This window comes from Artemia franciscana, chromosome 6, assembly GCF_032884065.1.
Source record: "Artemia franciscana chromosome 6, ASM3288406v1, whole genome shotgun sequence".
Lineage (NCBI taxonomy): Eukaryota > Metazoa > Arthropoda > Branchiopoda > Anostraca > Artemiidae > Artemia > Artemia franciscana.
The window spans coordinates 32,738,665-32,753,905 of NC_088868.1; the positions used below are offsets into that span (position 1 = coordinate 32,738,665).

Sequence of the window (15,241 nt, forward strand, 5' to 3'; positions counted from 1 at the left end):
ATTTGGGGAAGTATTCAATCAACACTTTATACGCAAATTTAATAAAAAATAATTCAACAAATAACATTACAAAACCTATAGTTAATACCGATGAACGTGTATTAAAAAGACCTGGTTAGCTGTCAAATTAGCGGGAATAGCATTAGAAACATACTCTTTATTTGTTTTTATCTGAATGAATTGCATACTTTCCTGTTTTTTCTTTCAGTCCTGTTGGAACTTCTGCAAAGTTATGATTCTAAAACCACTTTATGTTGTATTTTTAGTCTTTTTTTTTTTTTTGCCTGTGCTTTACCGATGGTTAGATAAGCTAAAATATTTATTTAGTGAAAATTTTCACTGTATTAAAATAATCCCTGTTTTATCGGTTGTTGTTCAAACAGTTCGTGGTAACGAACTGTAAGTAATGATCGACCCGGTTTGATAGTAACCAAGACTCTAAAAAACAGAATTCTGATACCGTTGGATATACAAAAGGAACTGGCTTGTATTGCTGTAATGAACTGTAAGTAATGATCGACCCGGTTTGATAGTAACCAAGACTCTAAAAAACAGAATTCTGATACCGTTGGATATACAAAAGGAACTGGCTTGTATTGCTGATTCCAAATATATATTTCGTTAAGCTTAGTCTTACCCATCAAAAACCACTAGCCTGAAAAAATATGTATGATTTTCAAAAAAAAAGTGGGAAAAAATAAGTCATTGAATCTTAGTGAAAATTGCACCATTAGACTCAGCGTATCAAACAAAAAACTACTGTGGAGAATCCAAGCTCCTATTTGCAAAAATGTGAAATTTTGTAATTTTTGCCAGAAGAAAGATCACGGATGTGTGTTCATTTGTTTGTTTGTTTTTTTCCCAGGGATAATCGTATCAACCAAGTGGGCCTAGAGTGTCAGGAGAGGGCTCATTCTAACGGAAATGAAAACTACTAGTGCCCTTTTTCAGTGACCGAAAAAATTGGAGGACAACTAAACCCCTTCTCACGCCACTTTTTTCCCAGAGTATTCCGATCAAAATAATGAGATAGCTTCTTTGTTCAGCCTAGTTTAAAGGCCAAATAACTATGTTTTTGGAGATAAAATGATCCCCACAGCTTCTGGGAAGGGTATTTAAATTACAAAATTTTTGCATTGTTTACGTATAGTATTTGCTATAAGTAAGTAAGTAAGTAAATTTATTGCCCGAAAATTCACATGGAAATAAAACAGAGCATAACATAGGAAAAAGAAAAGACAAGTCACTCTAGGATACATCACCAAACGTATTTACATATTATGTAAATTAGCAAAACTGCTGGCACATGATGGCTGGGCACGGGTTCGCTCTTCCCTTAGCGTATTTCAGAAAATCCTCGGCGACACGGTTAACACAGACTGTTGGATCGGATACGCCGTAATCAAGCATGATATAGGAGCTGTTTGTCCATTGTGGAAGTCTCAGAAGGATCTTCACGAATCAAAAAAACAGAACTCTTACTTTTGCACACTGAGCGGATGACAGGTATTTCAAAAAGGTGCTGAAAACTTTCTTTGTAGTACTTCCAATTTTACTGTAAGATCAGGAAAAAGAAATTTATTAACAGGAACCCGGTGTTTCGTCCAAAGAGGAAGAAACAACGAAATTTACAAAACATAAAATAATTAATCCTAATTTTTTTTACATCTTTTTTCTTAAGAAGGGGAAAAATTCCGGAAGCAAAAAGAATTGAATAGTCACAAGAAGTTGAGTAGAGCTTGGTCAACGCAAGTTTATTATATTTACTTCTATGTAAAGCCACTACAACGAAAAGCCACAGTAAAGCCACTACAACGAAAAGGAGTACTAGAATTTGTTTTTAAAAGAAAATAATTCACATTTGTCAACATTAAGAAAAAGTCCTATATCTGAAAAAGAAGCAGTAGCACGAGAGACCATATTAGATAGACCATTTTTAGTACGACTTGTAAGAAGCAGGTTATCAGCATAAGCAAGATATAAAACATCAGAAAAACCATAGAGATAGGTAGCCGATATTCTTGTCAGAACTCTTGAGAAACATAATGTGAAAAGCTGGAAAAGTAGAAAAGCTTGTAGAAAAGCTGGTGCCGATTTCAGCCGAAGAATAGAATTAGAGTACCAGTAACAAAGAAGTATTATAACCGATAGATTAACACCACAAACATGAAGAGCATATGACAAAGCACAAAGATAGATACTCTTTGTCTTAGAAGCAGCTCTTCTTCAAGGAAAATAAAGGCAAAACAACAAGAGATAAATATAAGTTTCGTAAGTGGATTAAACGAAAAAAAAGTGAGCAGAACAGGATAGCGATAGAATTAAGAGAATAGAGGAGAATTAGTTTAGAATTAAGGAGTATATCCGGCACAAGTCAACAAGTCTGTTGGAAAACCGTCATAAGAAGACGACAAAAAGAAAAAATATTATCTGTATTATTTCATGAGGAAAGTATTGAACATATTTGACCAAATGCTCTAATATAGAATTAAAATAAGCCTTTACTTCTCCCCCTCCCCCAAAAACACTTTTTTGGGGGAGGATTTCGACAACTGAAACCCTTGGGCGTCAGCAGAACAGGATAGACTTCCAATATTATGTATCCATCATTAAACCCCAAGGTTCAAGCACCCTCTGTATAACGTCATGCAATTTTTTTAGGAGCTGAATATTTGCGATTGACTTCGACAACTCTACCTCTACCATTGAGGCGACAACGCTGCCTCTCAATAATACAATTAAACAAAAATACACGATTAAACAATAATCAATAATACACGATGCGCATGCTGGCAGTCTACTCCGGGCCGGAATCCAAGCTGGCTATCTCCCTCAAGCATATTATTAGTTAATATACATGTTCAAAAAATTTACTAAAAGTGCAGGAGACCGTATTAGGTCGGTAAGAAGATCAATTTAAAGGAGATTTCCTCCTCTTTAAAATGAAGAAACGGTTCCACACATAAACTCTCTGATATACTAGAAGTACAAAGATACATCTGCATATTGTCAATAATTAGGGTGCAATCTGATAAAAGGTGAAATCCAGAAGCATCATCATTATCAACATTATCTTATTTAAGTTTCTTGATTGCTTCAATTATAGACGAAAAAGAAATATGAATTCAAAGGCGTTGAGATAGAGGGTGCTAAAAATAGCGGAAAGGGAGTGTACAAAGAGTATACAAAGAATGCACACGGTAATTAACCTTAGAAAAGAAAAAGAGTAACGGTCATGCCAAGCAGATGGTGTAAGACAATCACTACTTGGTGTGTCACTTCTAATCGATTCAGAATTAATAACTTTTTCGCCATTCATACTTTGACACAGAAAAATCCATACCACGATAACGCATTGATTTGAGATTTTTTTTTCATTTTTCAGACATTTGATTATTTGATTGTAATAGCAATCCAAGTCCTTTTTGCGATTCGCTGGTACAGTGCACTGTAGCAGATGATGGAGAACCGGTATGATAGACAGCAGGTTTGTTTTAGCTCTCTAAAACAAATCAGCTTTCTTCCAATTACTTTTTTCAAACCATTTTGAAGACTGGAGTTTTTCACAAATAATTTTAAGGTTTGTATTAAGTGTAAGGGTCAATGAAATAGGGAGATGGTCTACTAAATCTTGTTCTTCAGCATGTACAGACACGAGTCATCAATCTGGTAGAACGATCATTATAAGGCAGATAAGAATTTATGAAAACTGTAGTGCCCATACAAACAGCCTGAAAAACATTATCCGGGTAAAAAGTCACAGGAGGAGCCAAACTCAGATTGTGCTTAAATACACAAGTCAGCCAACCGGATGGGCTACCTCTTGTGGCTTTGGAAGTAATAAAAAATACATCATGATGAGGGCTACGACCCAAAAGGTTGAAAGTCTATAAAAGTTAAAAGAAATCTGTAGAAGACACTCCTAAAGACAGGCCAAATCAAAATTATTGTAGAGCTCATAAATAACGAAGTCCTTATCCTTAGTACCATTAGTATTTAGCGATATTATTGAAAACCCCAAAGTCATTTCGGAATAGGGGAACGCTACATTAGTTCCTTAGATACTGGGCAGTACAGACAAAAAGAAGCATGATTTTTACCGCAGTTACCACGCTTGGGAATAGCGCTACAAGGACTATCCTTAGTAAAAAGACGTGGCCAAGCACATCTGGCACCTTTTGGGACATAGATGGTGCAAGCACTTTGAAAGGGATCGTATAACCGGCATTGGAGGCAGCATTTAGGTATTTCCTTATATTCGTGAATTCAAAAAAAAATCATATCCAACTTTAATTCCTCCTTTAAAATAAGCAGACTTAGTCTTCAAATTCAAGGCTGATTGACATAGTCTGGCCCAATGGATTTCCACTTTTTATACCATGCAGCCTATTAATGACTGAAAGTTTAACATCAACTGGAAAACCTCAGAGAATCCCAAAAAAAGCGCTTGGATCTTAGTGTTTCCGTTGCTCTATAAATAAAGTTCTGAACTGATGTACAAAAATCTTCAGTTTTAGACTTATCAATATTGACTTACCATCTGTCGTTAACAGATTTCACTCTGCAAACTAATTCATTCCCAGCTATTTCATCGAGAACTGTTTTGCGTTTAATCGGATCAGACAGTTCTGAAGGCACTTTAGAGACAATAGCTGTTGCATGAGTGTCAGTTGCTGGGGTAGGTTTGGTTAGTTGAGGAAAATTCAACTGATAATTGTCAAGTTTCCCAGACATTTCAACAACCACATGTTGCGGCTCATTAAGCTTTGAGAGTAAAGAAGTACAAGAATGGCAGGAAGACATGACACCTCGGTTGGTCACTTTATCACAAATACAGGTACAAAATCGTCACTGCTGTCAAGAGATCTTAATAGAGTATAACCGATAGCTGAAGATCGTCCTCTTTAGTCATCCATGTAGGGTTGACTGAGAAACGGGTTACCCCCAAATGGGGTAGGAAGAGGTCAAAAAAAGGACTAAGACGAAATTATAACTTCTTGTGAGTGTGTAAAGTGAGAAGCCTCGAATAGATTGGGATGGAGGAAGAGCGTGTATAGGTGTGTTTGTCTCAGGTGGCTTGATGCTGTAGTGAGTTGTTAGTTGTATTACTAATCATAGTAGCAATTATCACTTACAGAAAAGTATATTTAGAAGAATGAAAGTAGACTACGAAGTAAAAAATATGAACATCATTGGCAAAGCAGCAGGACCAAGCAGAATTAGAAGAATCAAATGTAAACTTAATTTTAATTTAGGGTAATTTAAATTCAAATTAAAGTAAATTTGTTTGGATTCAACAAGAAACACATATTCTTTTTTAACTATTATTCGTTGATTATTAAAAAGTTGGGACTTGGGTAGGTTTGGTTCTTTAATCTTCTCCCTACCACAATGCAAAGTAAGAAACAGCTAATGCTTTTCTTAGGTTTATATGTTTATTGATTGAAAAACTTTTCCCACGAAATAAGTTTTACAAAGAAAAGTAAAGAACTCCATTAAGCCGAAAATAAGAAAAATTAGAATCAAATAATCTACCAAGAGTAAAACTACCACAAATCAGCATTGATAAATAAATGAAGCCCAAAACGTACAGAAATTACAATAAACAAACGAGTCAAAATCAAAACGAGCAGAAATTAACATGAATTAACATGAATACTCAAAAACCCTATGCCTCCCCAAGGCCAGAACATAACTCGCATTTTGCTAAAAAAACACAAATGAATGTGTATTGTCAGTTTAATATACATATGCTAGTATTTATTCCTCAAAATGTTCATAATATTTGATTTATTAATGTTACAAAAGTTAAAACATTTAAAAAAAATTACAGTAAAATGCAAAGTATATTCTAGTCATGTTAATTTCTGCTTGTTTTGAGTTTGACTCGGTTATTTATTGTAATTTCTGCTCTTTTTGGGCTTCATTTATTTATCGATGCTGATTTGTGGTAGTTTTACGCTTGGTAAATTATTTGATTCTATTTCTCCTCATTTTTGGTAAAGGAGTTTTTTATTTTTCTTTGAAAAACTTATTTTGTGGAAAAAGTTTGTTTTTTTTTTTAATTAATTTCTGTTCGTTTTATATTTACATAGTCTTTTCAGGGAAAAAGAAATAATAGTTAAAAAATTTTCGTTTTTCTGTAAGATATTATAGTTTGGCCTCTTATTTGTGTGCTGGAGAACAACCCTTTTAAGATTTTGACACAAATAGAAGCATTTGATTTAGTTTTATATCCCCTCTAGTTGACCTGAAAAATAAAACTTAATGGCATTTGCAAATAAATCTATCTATGCTCTTTGACAGCCTGGATACACTTACATTCTTTCGATTAGCTAAATTTTAAGAGCAGAAATAGTAATAGAAGTAGCTCCAAAAGTTTGAACATAATACCCCTAGTTGTTCTTGGGTAATTACTGAGATGTCTTATTGGCAATCAGCATACACAATGTGCTTTTTCATTTAATCTTAAAGTAATATTCAGTTTAGCTATGCTGAACAAAATGGGTATCTTAAATTTTGATTGAATTTGGAACATTATGAGCTAAAGAAAAGGGCTGATTGACCTCCGATCCTTTTTGACTCTTAAAAAAGGTGCTAGAACTTTGGATTTCCAATTAAATTAGCTCCTTTGAAATATCAGTGAGATTACTAGCTATGATGCAGCAGCGCTGCCTATGATATTGCTTATATTCCCTTTTAATACTTACATGCGCATAATTTATTCGTTTAATTGAAACTCCCCTAAACGTTTCAACGTAATGCCCTTAGTTTCATTAGTTACAGTAACCGTACAAGCAGTATCGAAAATATACACATAGTGTCTTCTGAATAATTCAAAATTTGTCACAATTTATTCTGGAAGGTCTAACTTAATAATATAAGACGTTTATTGCGATATTGCTTTGTCACCATATTCAAAATCTACATGATCATAGATTGTTTTGATTTAGTTTATCATCCGCCTAAATTTTTCTTGAAATCTTCACCTTAATACCCTTGGCCTGTGCAGTAGCAATAGTTGTAGTAGCATGCACATAGCACCTTTTTTTCAACATTGCCACACCATAAAATTTTCAAATCAATACCATCGACAGGTCCTCAAGCATTACATTCCTCTTGACAACCTATGTGGGCATAGTGTGTTTTGATTTATTTCAAAACAGTTACAATATTGCCCAAATTTTCGCCTTAATACCCTTAGGTTTTAAGTACCTTTAAGGTTTAATACCTTAAAGTACCTTAGGTTTAATACCCTTAGGTCTTAAAACCTTTAGGTTGTAGTAGTAACACCAGTAGTCATAGTAGTAGCACAAGGAGTATAGTTAGTAGAAGTCTTAGCTTTAGTAGGAGTGAGAGAACTTAAAAAACAATGTGGAAAGTGAATAAATCCTGTTTGTTTGAAACGATTATTTTGGTCTGTGTTTTTTTTTCAATTAAATTTCTGGACTTGTTTCATCCATATTTTTTCTTTTTTTTTGCTTCAAAAATAAGTTCTCCAATTAGTTTTTTTGACTTAAACAGGTTTATCCAAATAAACCGAAAACGAATATGTATTGTGGTTTCACGTCACTATTATGTAATATTATATGCTGCTTAATTTTAGAAAGTAAAATATGAAATAAAATATCAGCTAAAAATAATATACCGATCATATTCATGTTTGTATTCTTGTAGACCTTGTGTAAGTCTTTGTAGATGACAGTTTCGGTGTTATGATTCGGTGTTATGTCTTTCTGGCGACTTTTTACTGCTTAAAACCGCGTGCCTATGAGAGATAGAAGGTGGAAAAGGACTGCAACTTGTGCTAGAAAATATTATTTATAGAAGGGACGTAGTGAAAATTCCATTTCAAGGAAGAGAGGCTGAGATATGAGAGACCTCTTACACCTCCCATCTCCGAGAACAACAACCTCTTACACCCTTACTGTAACCAAAAGTAGATGTTTGACGAAATTTTTCATAGTTAGAAGTAGTAGTCTAGGTCGACAAAATAACCGTCTTATAAGCTTAAGGCCGGACGCTCCTCCAAAAATTATACTGCCTGTTAGTTCTTTTTCAATCGCGGCATATCACACAAATACTCAAGGTTATCAGATTTCACTGCCGTCATTAAACTCAAGGGGTTTCTCACTGAAAATTACGACTAATGTATATTCATTCTTCGTAATTCGACAAGTAATAGGAATATTTATTTGGAAAAGAACTATTATTCGAGGAGAAAATTAGAGAAATTATTATTCGAGATTTTTTTTTTGGAGGAGGGGGGTTCAGCTCTTACGAAAGAAATACCAGGAAAACACAGGAAAATTAAACATTTCGCTGACAAAATTAAGCATTATACAAATTTAAGGTGGGTGAATCCCTTGCCTGCGTGTGTACCTGTGGTCTGGTCATCATTATTTGCCAGGAGACGCGGTATAAAATTGTGGAAATTACAAATAAAAAGTACATATTTTCGGGTTTTTACTTCATGCAGACCTATTTAGAAAAATATAATTTAAATAATTGCTCGCAGCGAAGTGACAAATTTATTTCATTTTATCTAAAAGTTCGTGGTAACGAACTGTACTAAGGAGCGACCCGGCTCAATAGTAACCAAAACTCTAAAAAACGGATTTTTGATACCAATAGCTACATGAACAAAATCGCATTTTAATGCTGACTTTAAATATATGAGATACCTATCTAAAATTACGAGTCTAAGAAAAATTGCCTTATTTTAGAAAATAGAGGGAAACACCCGATAAAAGTAATAAAACCAAAATTACATCCATCCGAATCAGCCTATCAGGGAACCCTACCGTGGAAGTGTTAAGCTTCTATCAGCAAAAATATGGATTTTTTTTCCAGGGGTGATTATATCGAACCAGTAGTCATAGAATGTTGCGAGCGGGGTCATTCCAACGGAAATGAAGTTATATACAAGTGAATTATATATAAAAAATGAAGTATATAGTACCCTTTTTAAGTGATCTAAAAAATTGGAGGGCACCTAGGCCTCCTCCCACGCTAATTATTTTCCCAAAGTCACCCGATTAAAATTGTGAGATAGCCATTTTATTCAGCATAGTCGAAAAACCTTATAACTGTGTCTTTGGGGACGACTTATTCCACCAGAATCCCCGTGGAAGGGGCTACAAGTTACAAACTTTGATCAGTGTTTATATAGTAATGGTTATTGGGAAATGTACAGACGTTTTCAGGAGGATTTTTGGTTGGGGGGGGGGGGGTTGAGAACAGGGGGTTATATTGGGGGAACTTTCCATGGAGGAATTTGTCATGGGGAAGAAAATTTCCATGAAGGGAGCGCAGGATTTTCTAGCCTTATTTCAAAATAGAACAATACAAAAATAAATATGAAACAGTTTTTTCAACTGAAAGTAAGGAGCAGCATTAAAATTTAACACTAACAGAATACAGAAGTTCGTTACGTAAGCTAACTCGTAAGTTACGTAGATCTTTTACTAGCAAAAACGTTCGTAAAATATTAAAAGTTCTAGTTCTAGTTGCCTTTTTAAGTAACCAAAACATTGGAGGGCAACTAAGCCTCCTCCCCTGCTCCTTTTTTCTCAAAGTGATTCTATCAAAATTATGAGAAAGCCATATAAATATGAAATTTCGTTTTAATTATTCATCTGTGGAGAGCCAAAATCAAAACATGCATTAGTTCAAAAACGTTCAGATATTAAATAAAAAAAAGACATGTTTTTAACTGAAAGCAAGGAGCAACATTAAAACTTAAAACGAATATAAATTAATTCGTATGGGAAAGGGGCTGCTCCCTCCTCAACGCCCCGCTCTTTACGCTAAAGTTTTACTCTTTCTCTCAATTCTACTTTTTAAAACAGTAAAAAACTTTAGCGTAAAAAGCGGGGCGTTGAGGAGGGAGCAGCCCCTTTCATATACGAAGTGATTTCTGATCGTTTAAGTTTTAATGTCGCTCCTTACTTTCAGTTAAAAAAAAAACTTGTTTTTTTTATTTAGCTTATCCATACGAGTTCATTAAAAAATATTCTAAAGTTCGATTGTTGCTTGAGTATTTGTATATCTGAATTTGTATTCGGATAAGACTGTAATGACACGTGATAACTACCCATACCTAGCACAGTTGGATTTATATAAACGGTTCTCGTATCTCCATACTTCTTGGCAACCTTCCGTCGACAATTTCTGGTAACAGGGCCTCAAAATAAAATTTTTGTAGATTTGGCAGCATTTTGTTAGACCAGAATTCACGTTCACGACCAATCTTTTCATAATATAATTCCTCTTCCCCTAAAAATATTACAAAGTATACAAAATCAATGTCACAACATTCCAATTGCATTTGAACTTGGTAATAGTAGTCATGTGTTCTTTTCAGCTTTATTTCACTATTAACTTTCTTTTCTAGACATGTATTTTTTTTAAGCGCTATCCACTCTTCCAATGTAAGCCCTTTTGCTGTCAAAGGGCACTTCACCTCCAAAAGAGTCTTCTCACCCGAAGGAAAAATTACTATCCCGTCCGGACTGGCCCCTAGAAACCCATATTCCTTTTGAATGAAAAGCCCAGCAGAGTTCACAATGCAACCCATTTTCTTTGCAAAAGCTGCAATAGCTACAGGCTTATACATCTGACCATGCTCCATTGCCTTTGTTTGGTGGTTTCTGGGATACAGCAGCTGCCGAACTAATGAGCCCACAGTCTTCAACCGCTTTTTACAAACAGCACCAGCTACGGAAGCTGTAATTCTGTTTTTTCTGTATTCTATCCAGCTATTATCGATAGAATTTCTCTGAAGCCTAGTGGCTTTTTCGATACTGAGGATATCTGTTGCAGTACATTGTAGACGAGTCAAAAAATCTGTTTTTGCAATTTCGAGCGCACTGCAATCAAGATCCGGAGCAGTTGCGTTCGAGCCGTAGTTTTTGTCTGCTCCGGTTGGCTCCCTGATTTCTTTTGAAGGGAGTTTTGTGGAAGCATTAGTGAAAAGGCGCTTTTTAGCAGACAGTTTTTTACGTCGAGCAGTAGTCATGGCCCGCTGTTGTGCAAGTTTTTTCAACTGCCTACTTGGTGTAGATCCTACAGTTCTTCGAAATATTTCGAGGCGAGCTGAGTGACCTTTCGTAAATCGGATTCCTGCTGCTTTAACACGGGTGGTATATCGCGCACTTTGGCTAACCATGATGTTTTTGCCACCTATAAGCCTTGCAACTATGCTCATAAAATATTCTGCCAGGTTGCTCGTGTGGTTTCCTATCAGTAAACGAGCCCTTCTGGTCAGCGTATCAAAGGCTGAATACACATGGCTGAGAAAGATGTTGCTAGGGGTGTCTTCAGGATTGACCTGTAGAACTTTCCCGGAGAACGAGCAGCGTGTAGGACAAAATCTATGGTCGCCACGGAAAAAATGTAGAGGAATTGCCTTCAGCGCACTGATGAGATCCTTCACGCTTTTCTTCTCTGTGGTGGCACATACAATTGCATTTCTGGCAAAATCACACATTTTCTTTATTATTGCGGCACTAAGAAATCTTCTGCATTCGGCATTTTCATGCTGCTTCTTATATAGTCTGTTTTTCAAGCATTTGCACGCATGATTAGCACACTCAATTTTTTCTACATTTCTGCCATATGGTACCCTTGCTATAATTTCAGAATGGGTACTTGAATCGCCGTCGGCAACAAATCGAGTATATCTTAGATTGTGCATGGATGTTGCTATTCGGAATGCGTCAACTAATATATCTGACTCCATACCTGTACTGGGCCCCTGCCAGTTCATAAAACATGTATGCTCAGGAACAGATCTATTTACTTGATGCCTGTATTTCACGCAAGTACAGCACTATTTGTTCCTAATTCCTAGATTTAAGAGTTTCTTCGAATAGAAACCTATCACCACTCCACAGCCTGAGAGTGCACGATATCTATTCCCATAACTTCGTGTACACCAGCTTCCATCAACTATAACACATGTCTCTACAGCTCCATTTGGGTGAATTTTCTCACCTGCTTCCAGTGCCATCCTTCGCTCGGTTTTCCCATTTTCGATAAGATAGTCATAGAGAACTTTTTCCAATTCTACGCAAATTTCTTTCTCAAATTTCGTAAAGACTTTTTGAGACGGGGTATTTATTCCAATGGTAGAGAAAAGTTCTTGAACCTGGGCGTGAGTCATTCCACCATTTATTGCACCAACCACTACCTCTTTGTTGACACTTACTGTTCCTGTTTCTGTTTTGTGTTTCTTTCTCATAGTATTCACACTATCAAAATCAGTCCTTTTCCGTTTTTTGACTACGGTTTTTGTTGAGTCTTTTTTTTAAGCCTTCTAGGAGCAAGGGGTTTTTCTGTGTGAATTGTGGCTTCCTCATGACATGATTCGCATTTGAAGATGAGTCTTGAGCGCAATCCAGCTCTATGTTCTTTAGAAAACATCATATTTGAAACCAAATTGATGTCTTGGCACCTGTAAATAAAATGCTAATTGGTTGTGAGGAAGTAAAATAGTAAAGTAGCGATTTTATTGTTTTGGTAGAAAGGAAAGTGCTATAGCTTCAAAAAGGATAGGTAGTATGTAGAGTAGTGAGCGATGTAGGGTAATTAAAATATGAAATAAAATATAAAATATAGCTAGAAATGGGCGAGAAGCGGAAATTATACGATCTAACCGAAAGTTTGTTGTATTTCATTGTCAGATTAAACCACCCAATTTTATTTATGTATGTAACCAAGCCAAAAACTGTCCTGGAACTACCAATCAGGAAAGCCAAGTATTTCAAAACTTTACAAAATCCTTTGGGGCATGACAGGAAATGCCCTCTAAACAGACCCGTGTCGATTTACCAAATTCCAACGGAAATTACTAACCGAATTCCAAGAAAAATTAAGTCTCACTTGACTCCCTAAAATCAAATTCAAAGTAAAAATCCGTGCCCCAAATTCAGTTGCATCTCAACTATCATTTAAATTTTTATTCGAGTAATTCACAAAGTTCTTATTGGTACGATTAAAAATACCAATATGCTTTTATGAGTTAGGAGGATCAAATTAGCTAGTTTATTTCTCAAATCCTTTAAAGCCTTTGCAGACATTCTTTTAGAACCTTTATCCGTACTTTTTAATGATTAGATACAAAAACAAGCATTTTAAATGAAAGTAAGGAGCAACATTAAAACTTAGAACGAACAGAAATTATCCCGTATATGAAAGAGGCTGTTTCCTCCTCAACGCCCCACTCTTTACGCTAAAGTTTGACTCTTTCTCTTAACTCTACTTTTTAAAACAGTAAAAAATTTAGCGTAAAGAGCGGGGCGTTGATGAGGAAGCAGCCCCTTTCATATACGAAGTAATTTCTGTTCGTTTTAAGTTTTAATGTCGCTCCTTACTTCTGTTTAAAAACTGTTTGTTTTTTTTATTTAATTTCTGAACGTTTTTGAATCAATGTATGTTTTGATTTTGGCTCTCCGCAGATGAATAATTAAACCGAAATTTTAATATTTATTTTTTTGTCTAAAGTGCTTTCTCATAGTTTTGATCGAATTATTTTGAGAAAAAAATGGAGCGGGGGAGGATGCCTAGTTGCCGTCCAATTTTTTGGTTACTTAAAAAGGCAACTAAAAATTTTAATTTTTTACGAATCTTTTTATTCGTAAAAGATATACGTAACTTACAAATTAGCTTACGTAACTAACTTCTGTATTCTCATGTTTTTATTACGTATACGAAGGGGCTCACCCCCTCGTTAGTACCTCGCTCTTTACATTAAAGCTTAAATTTTGTCCCAATTTCTTAAGAATGACCCCTGAATCACAAAAGCCGTAGAATAAATAGTTGAAATTACTAAAAATACTTTAGCGTAAAGAGCGAGGTATTAGGAGGAGGTGAGCCTATCGTATGCTTAATAATTTCTGTTCGTTTTAAGTTTTAATGCTTCTCCTTACTTTCAGTTGAAAAAAGCTTTTTCATATTAATTTTTTCATTATTTTTTTTTAAATAATACTAGAAAATCCTGGGCTCCCGTCATGAAAATTTTCTTCCCCCATGACAAATTCCTCCAAGGAAAGTTCCCCCAACATATCCCCCTCTTTTTCGAGTTACGAGTTTGGAAAATAAGGGGAAACACCCCTAAACGTCGTAGTATATTTTTTTATTTTTCAAATTGGCAAGTTTTTTTTTTTTTTAAATGGAGAGTTGTGAGACAGAGTCAAACTTTAGCGTAGAAAGCAAGGCGTTGAGAAGGGAACAGCCCCTATCATATACGGAGTAATTTCTGTTCGTTTTAAGTTTTAATGTTGCTCCTTACTTTCAGTTAAAAAAACTTGTTTTTTTTTATTTATTTCAGAATAGCGCGACTCATTTTTTCCGCCGATTGATTAGCTTTCGTCATAAATTAATACAGAAGTAAAAAGTGGGGCTATTTCAAAATGTAATGGGGAAATATATAATGGGCTATAAACTGTCGCTTAAAGAGGGGCGAGGGGTGGGGTATAGCGAAGCATTCGCTCTTAGGAATAGTATAAGTAGCTACTTATGGTTGTTTTAAGTTCTTTTCTGAATTTTTAGGCCTTCCTTCAAATGTACCCCTCTCCTTATTTTTTACCAAAAATATAATTTAAAAGATCTACTGTTTAATACTGTAAAACGCGGGGCGTTGAGGAGGGAACAGCCCCTTTCATATACTGGGTAATTTCTGTTCGTTTTAAGTTTTAATGTTACTCCTTCCTTTCATTTAAAAAAAATCGTTTTTTATTTAATTTCTGAATGTTTTTTTAGTTAATCAATGTTTTGATTTCGGCTCTGCGCAGATGAATAATTAAAACGAACTTTGAATTTTTATTTTTTTGGCTAAACGGCTTTCTCATAATTTTGATCGAACGATTTTGAGAAAAATGAGCGGGGAAGGAGGCCCAGCTGCTCTCCAATTTTTTGCTACTTAAAAAGGCAACTAGAGCTTTTAGTTTTTTACGATTGTTTTCATTAGTAAAAATATACGTAACTTACGAATTAGCTTACCTAACGAACTTCTATATTCGCAGGTATCTATTACGTATATAAGGGGGGCTCGCCCACTTGTCAATACCTCGCTCATTACACTAAAGCTTAAATTTTGTCCTAAATCCTTAAGAATGACCCTGAATTACAAAGGCCGTAGAATAAATAATTGAAATTACTAAAAAATACTTTAGCGTAAAGAGTGAGAGATTAGGAGGAAATGAACCCCTTATATATGTAATATTTTTTGCTCTTTTTA

At 35.1% G+C, this 15,241-nt stretch overlaps 1 protein-coding gene and 1 long non-coding RNA gene across 2 annotated transcripts in view; both read right to left on the minus strand.

Moving 5' to 3' along the window:
- Positions 1 to 15,241, minus strand: part of LOC136028546 (uncharacterized oxidoreductase YjmC-like) — a 584,142-nt gene that overhangs the window by 331,818 nt on the left and 237,083 nt on the right. The window lies entirely within an intron of this gene.
- The window catches only part of LOC136028335 (uncharacterized), a 62,344-nt gene continuing 47,604 nt past the window's right edge, over positions 502 to 15,241 (minus strand). The window contains exon 4 of the long non-coding RNA XR_010617809.1: positions 502 to 1,555. This is a non-coding gene — a long non-coding RNA (uncharacterized LOC136028335). The remainder of the gene's footprint in view (positions 1,556 to 15,241) is intronic.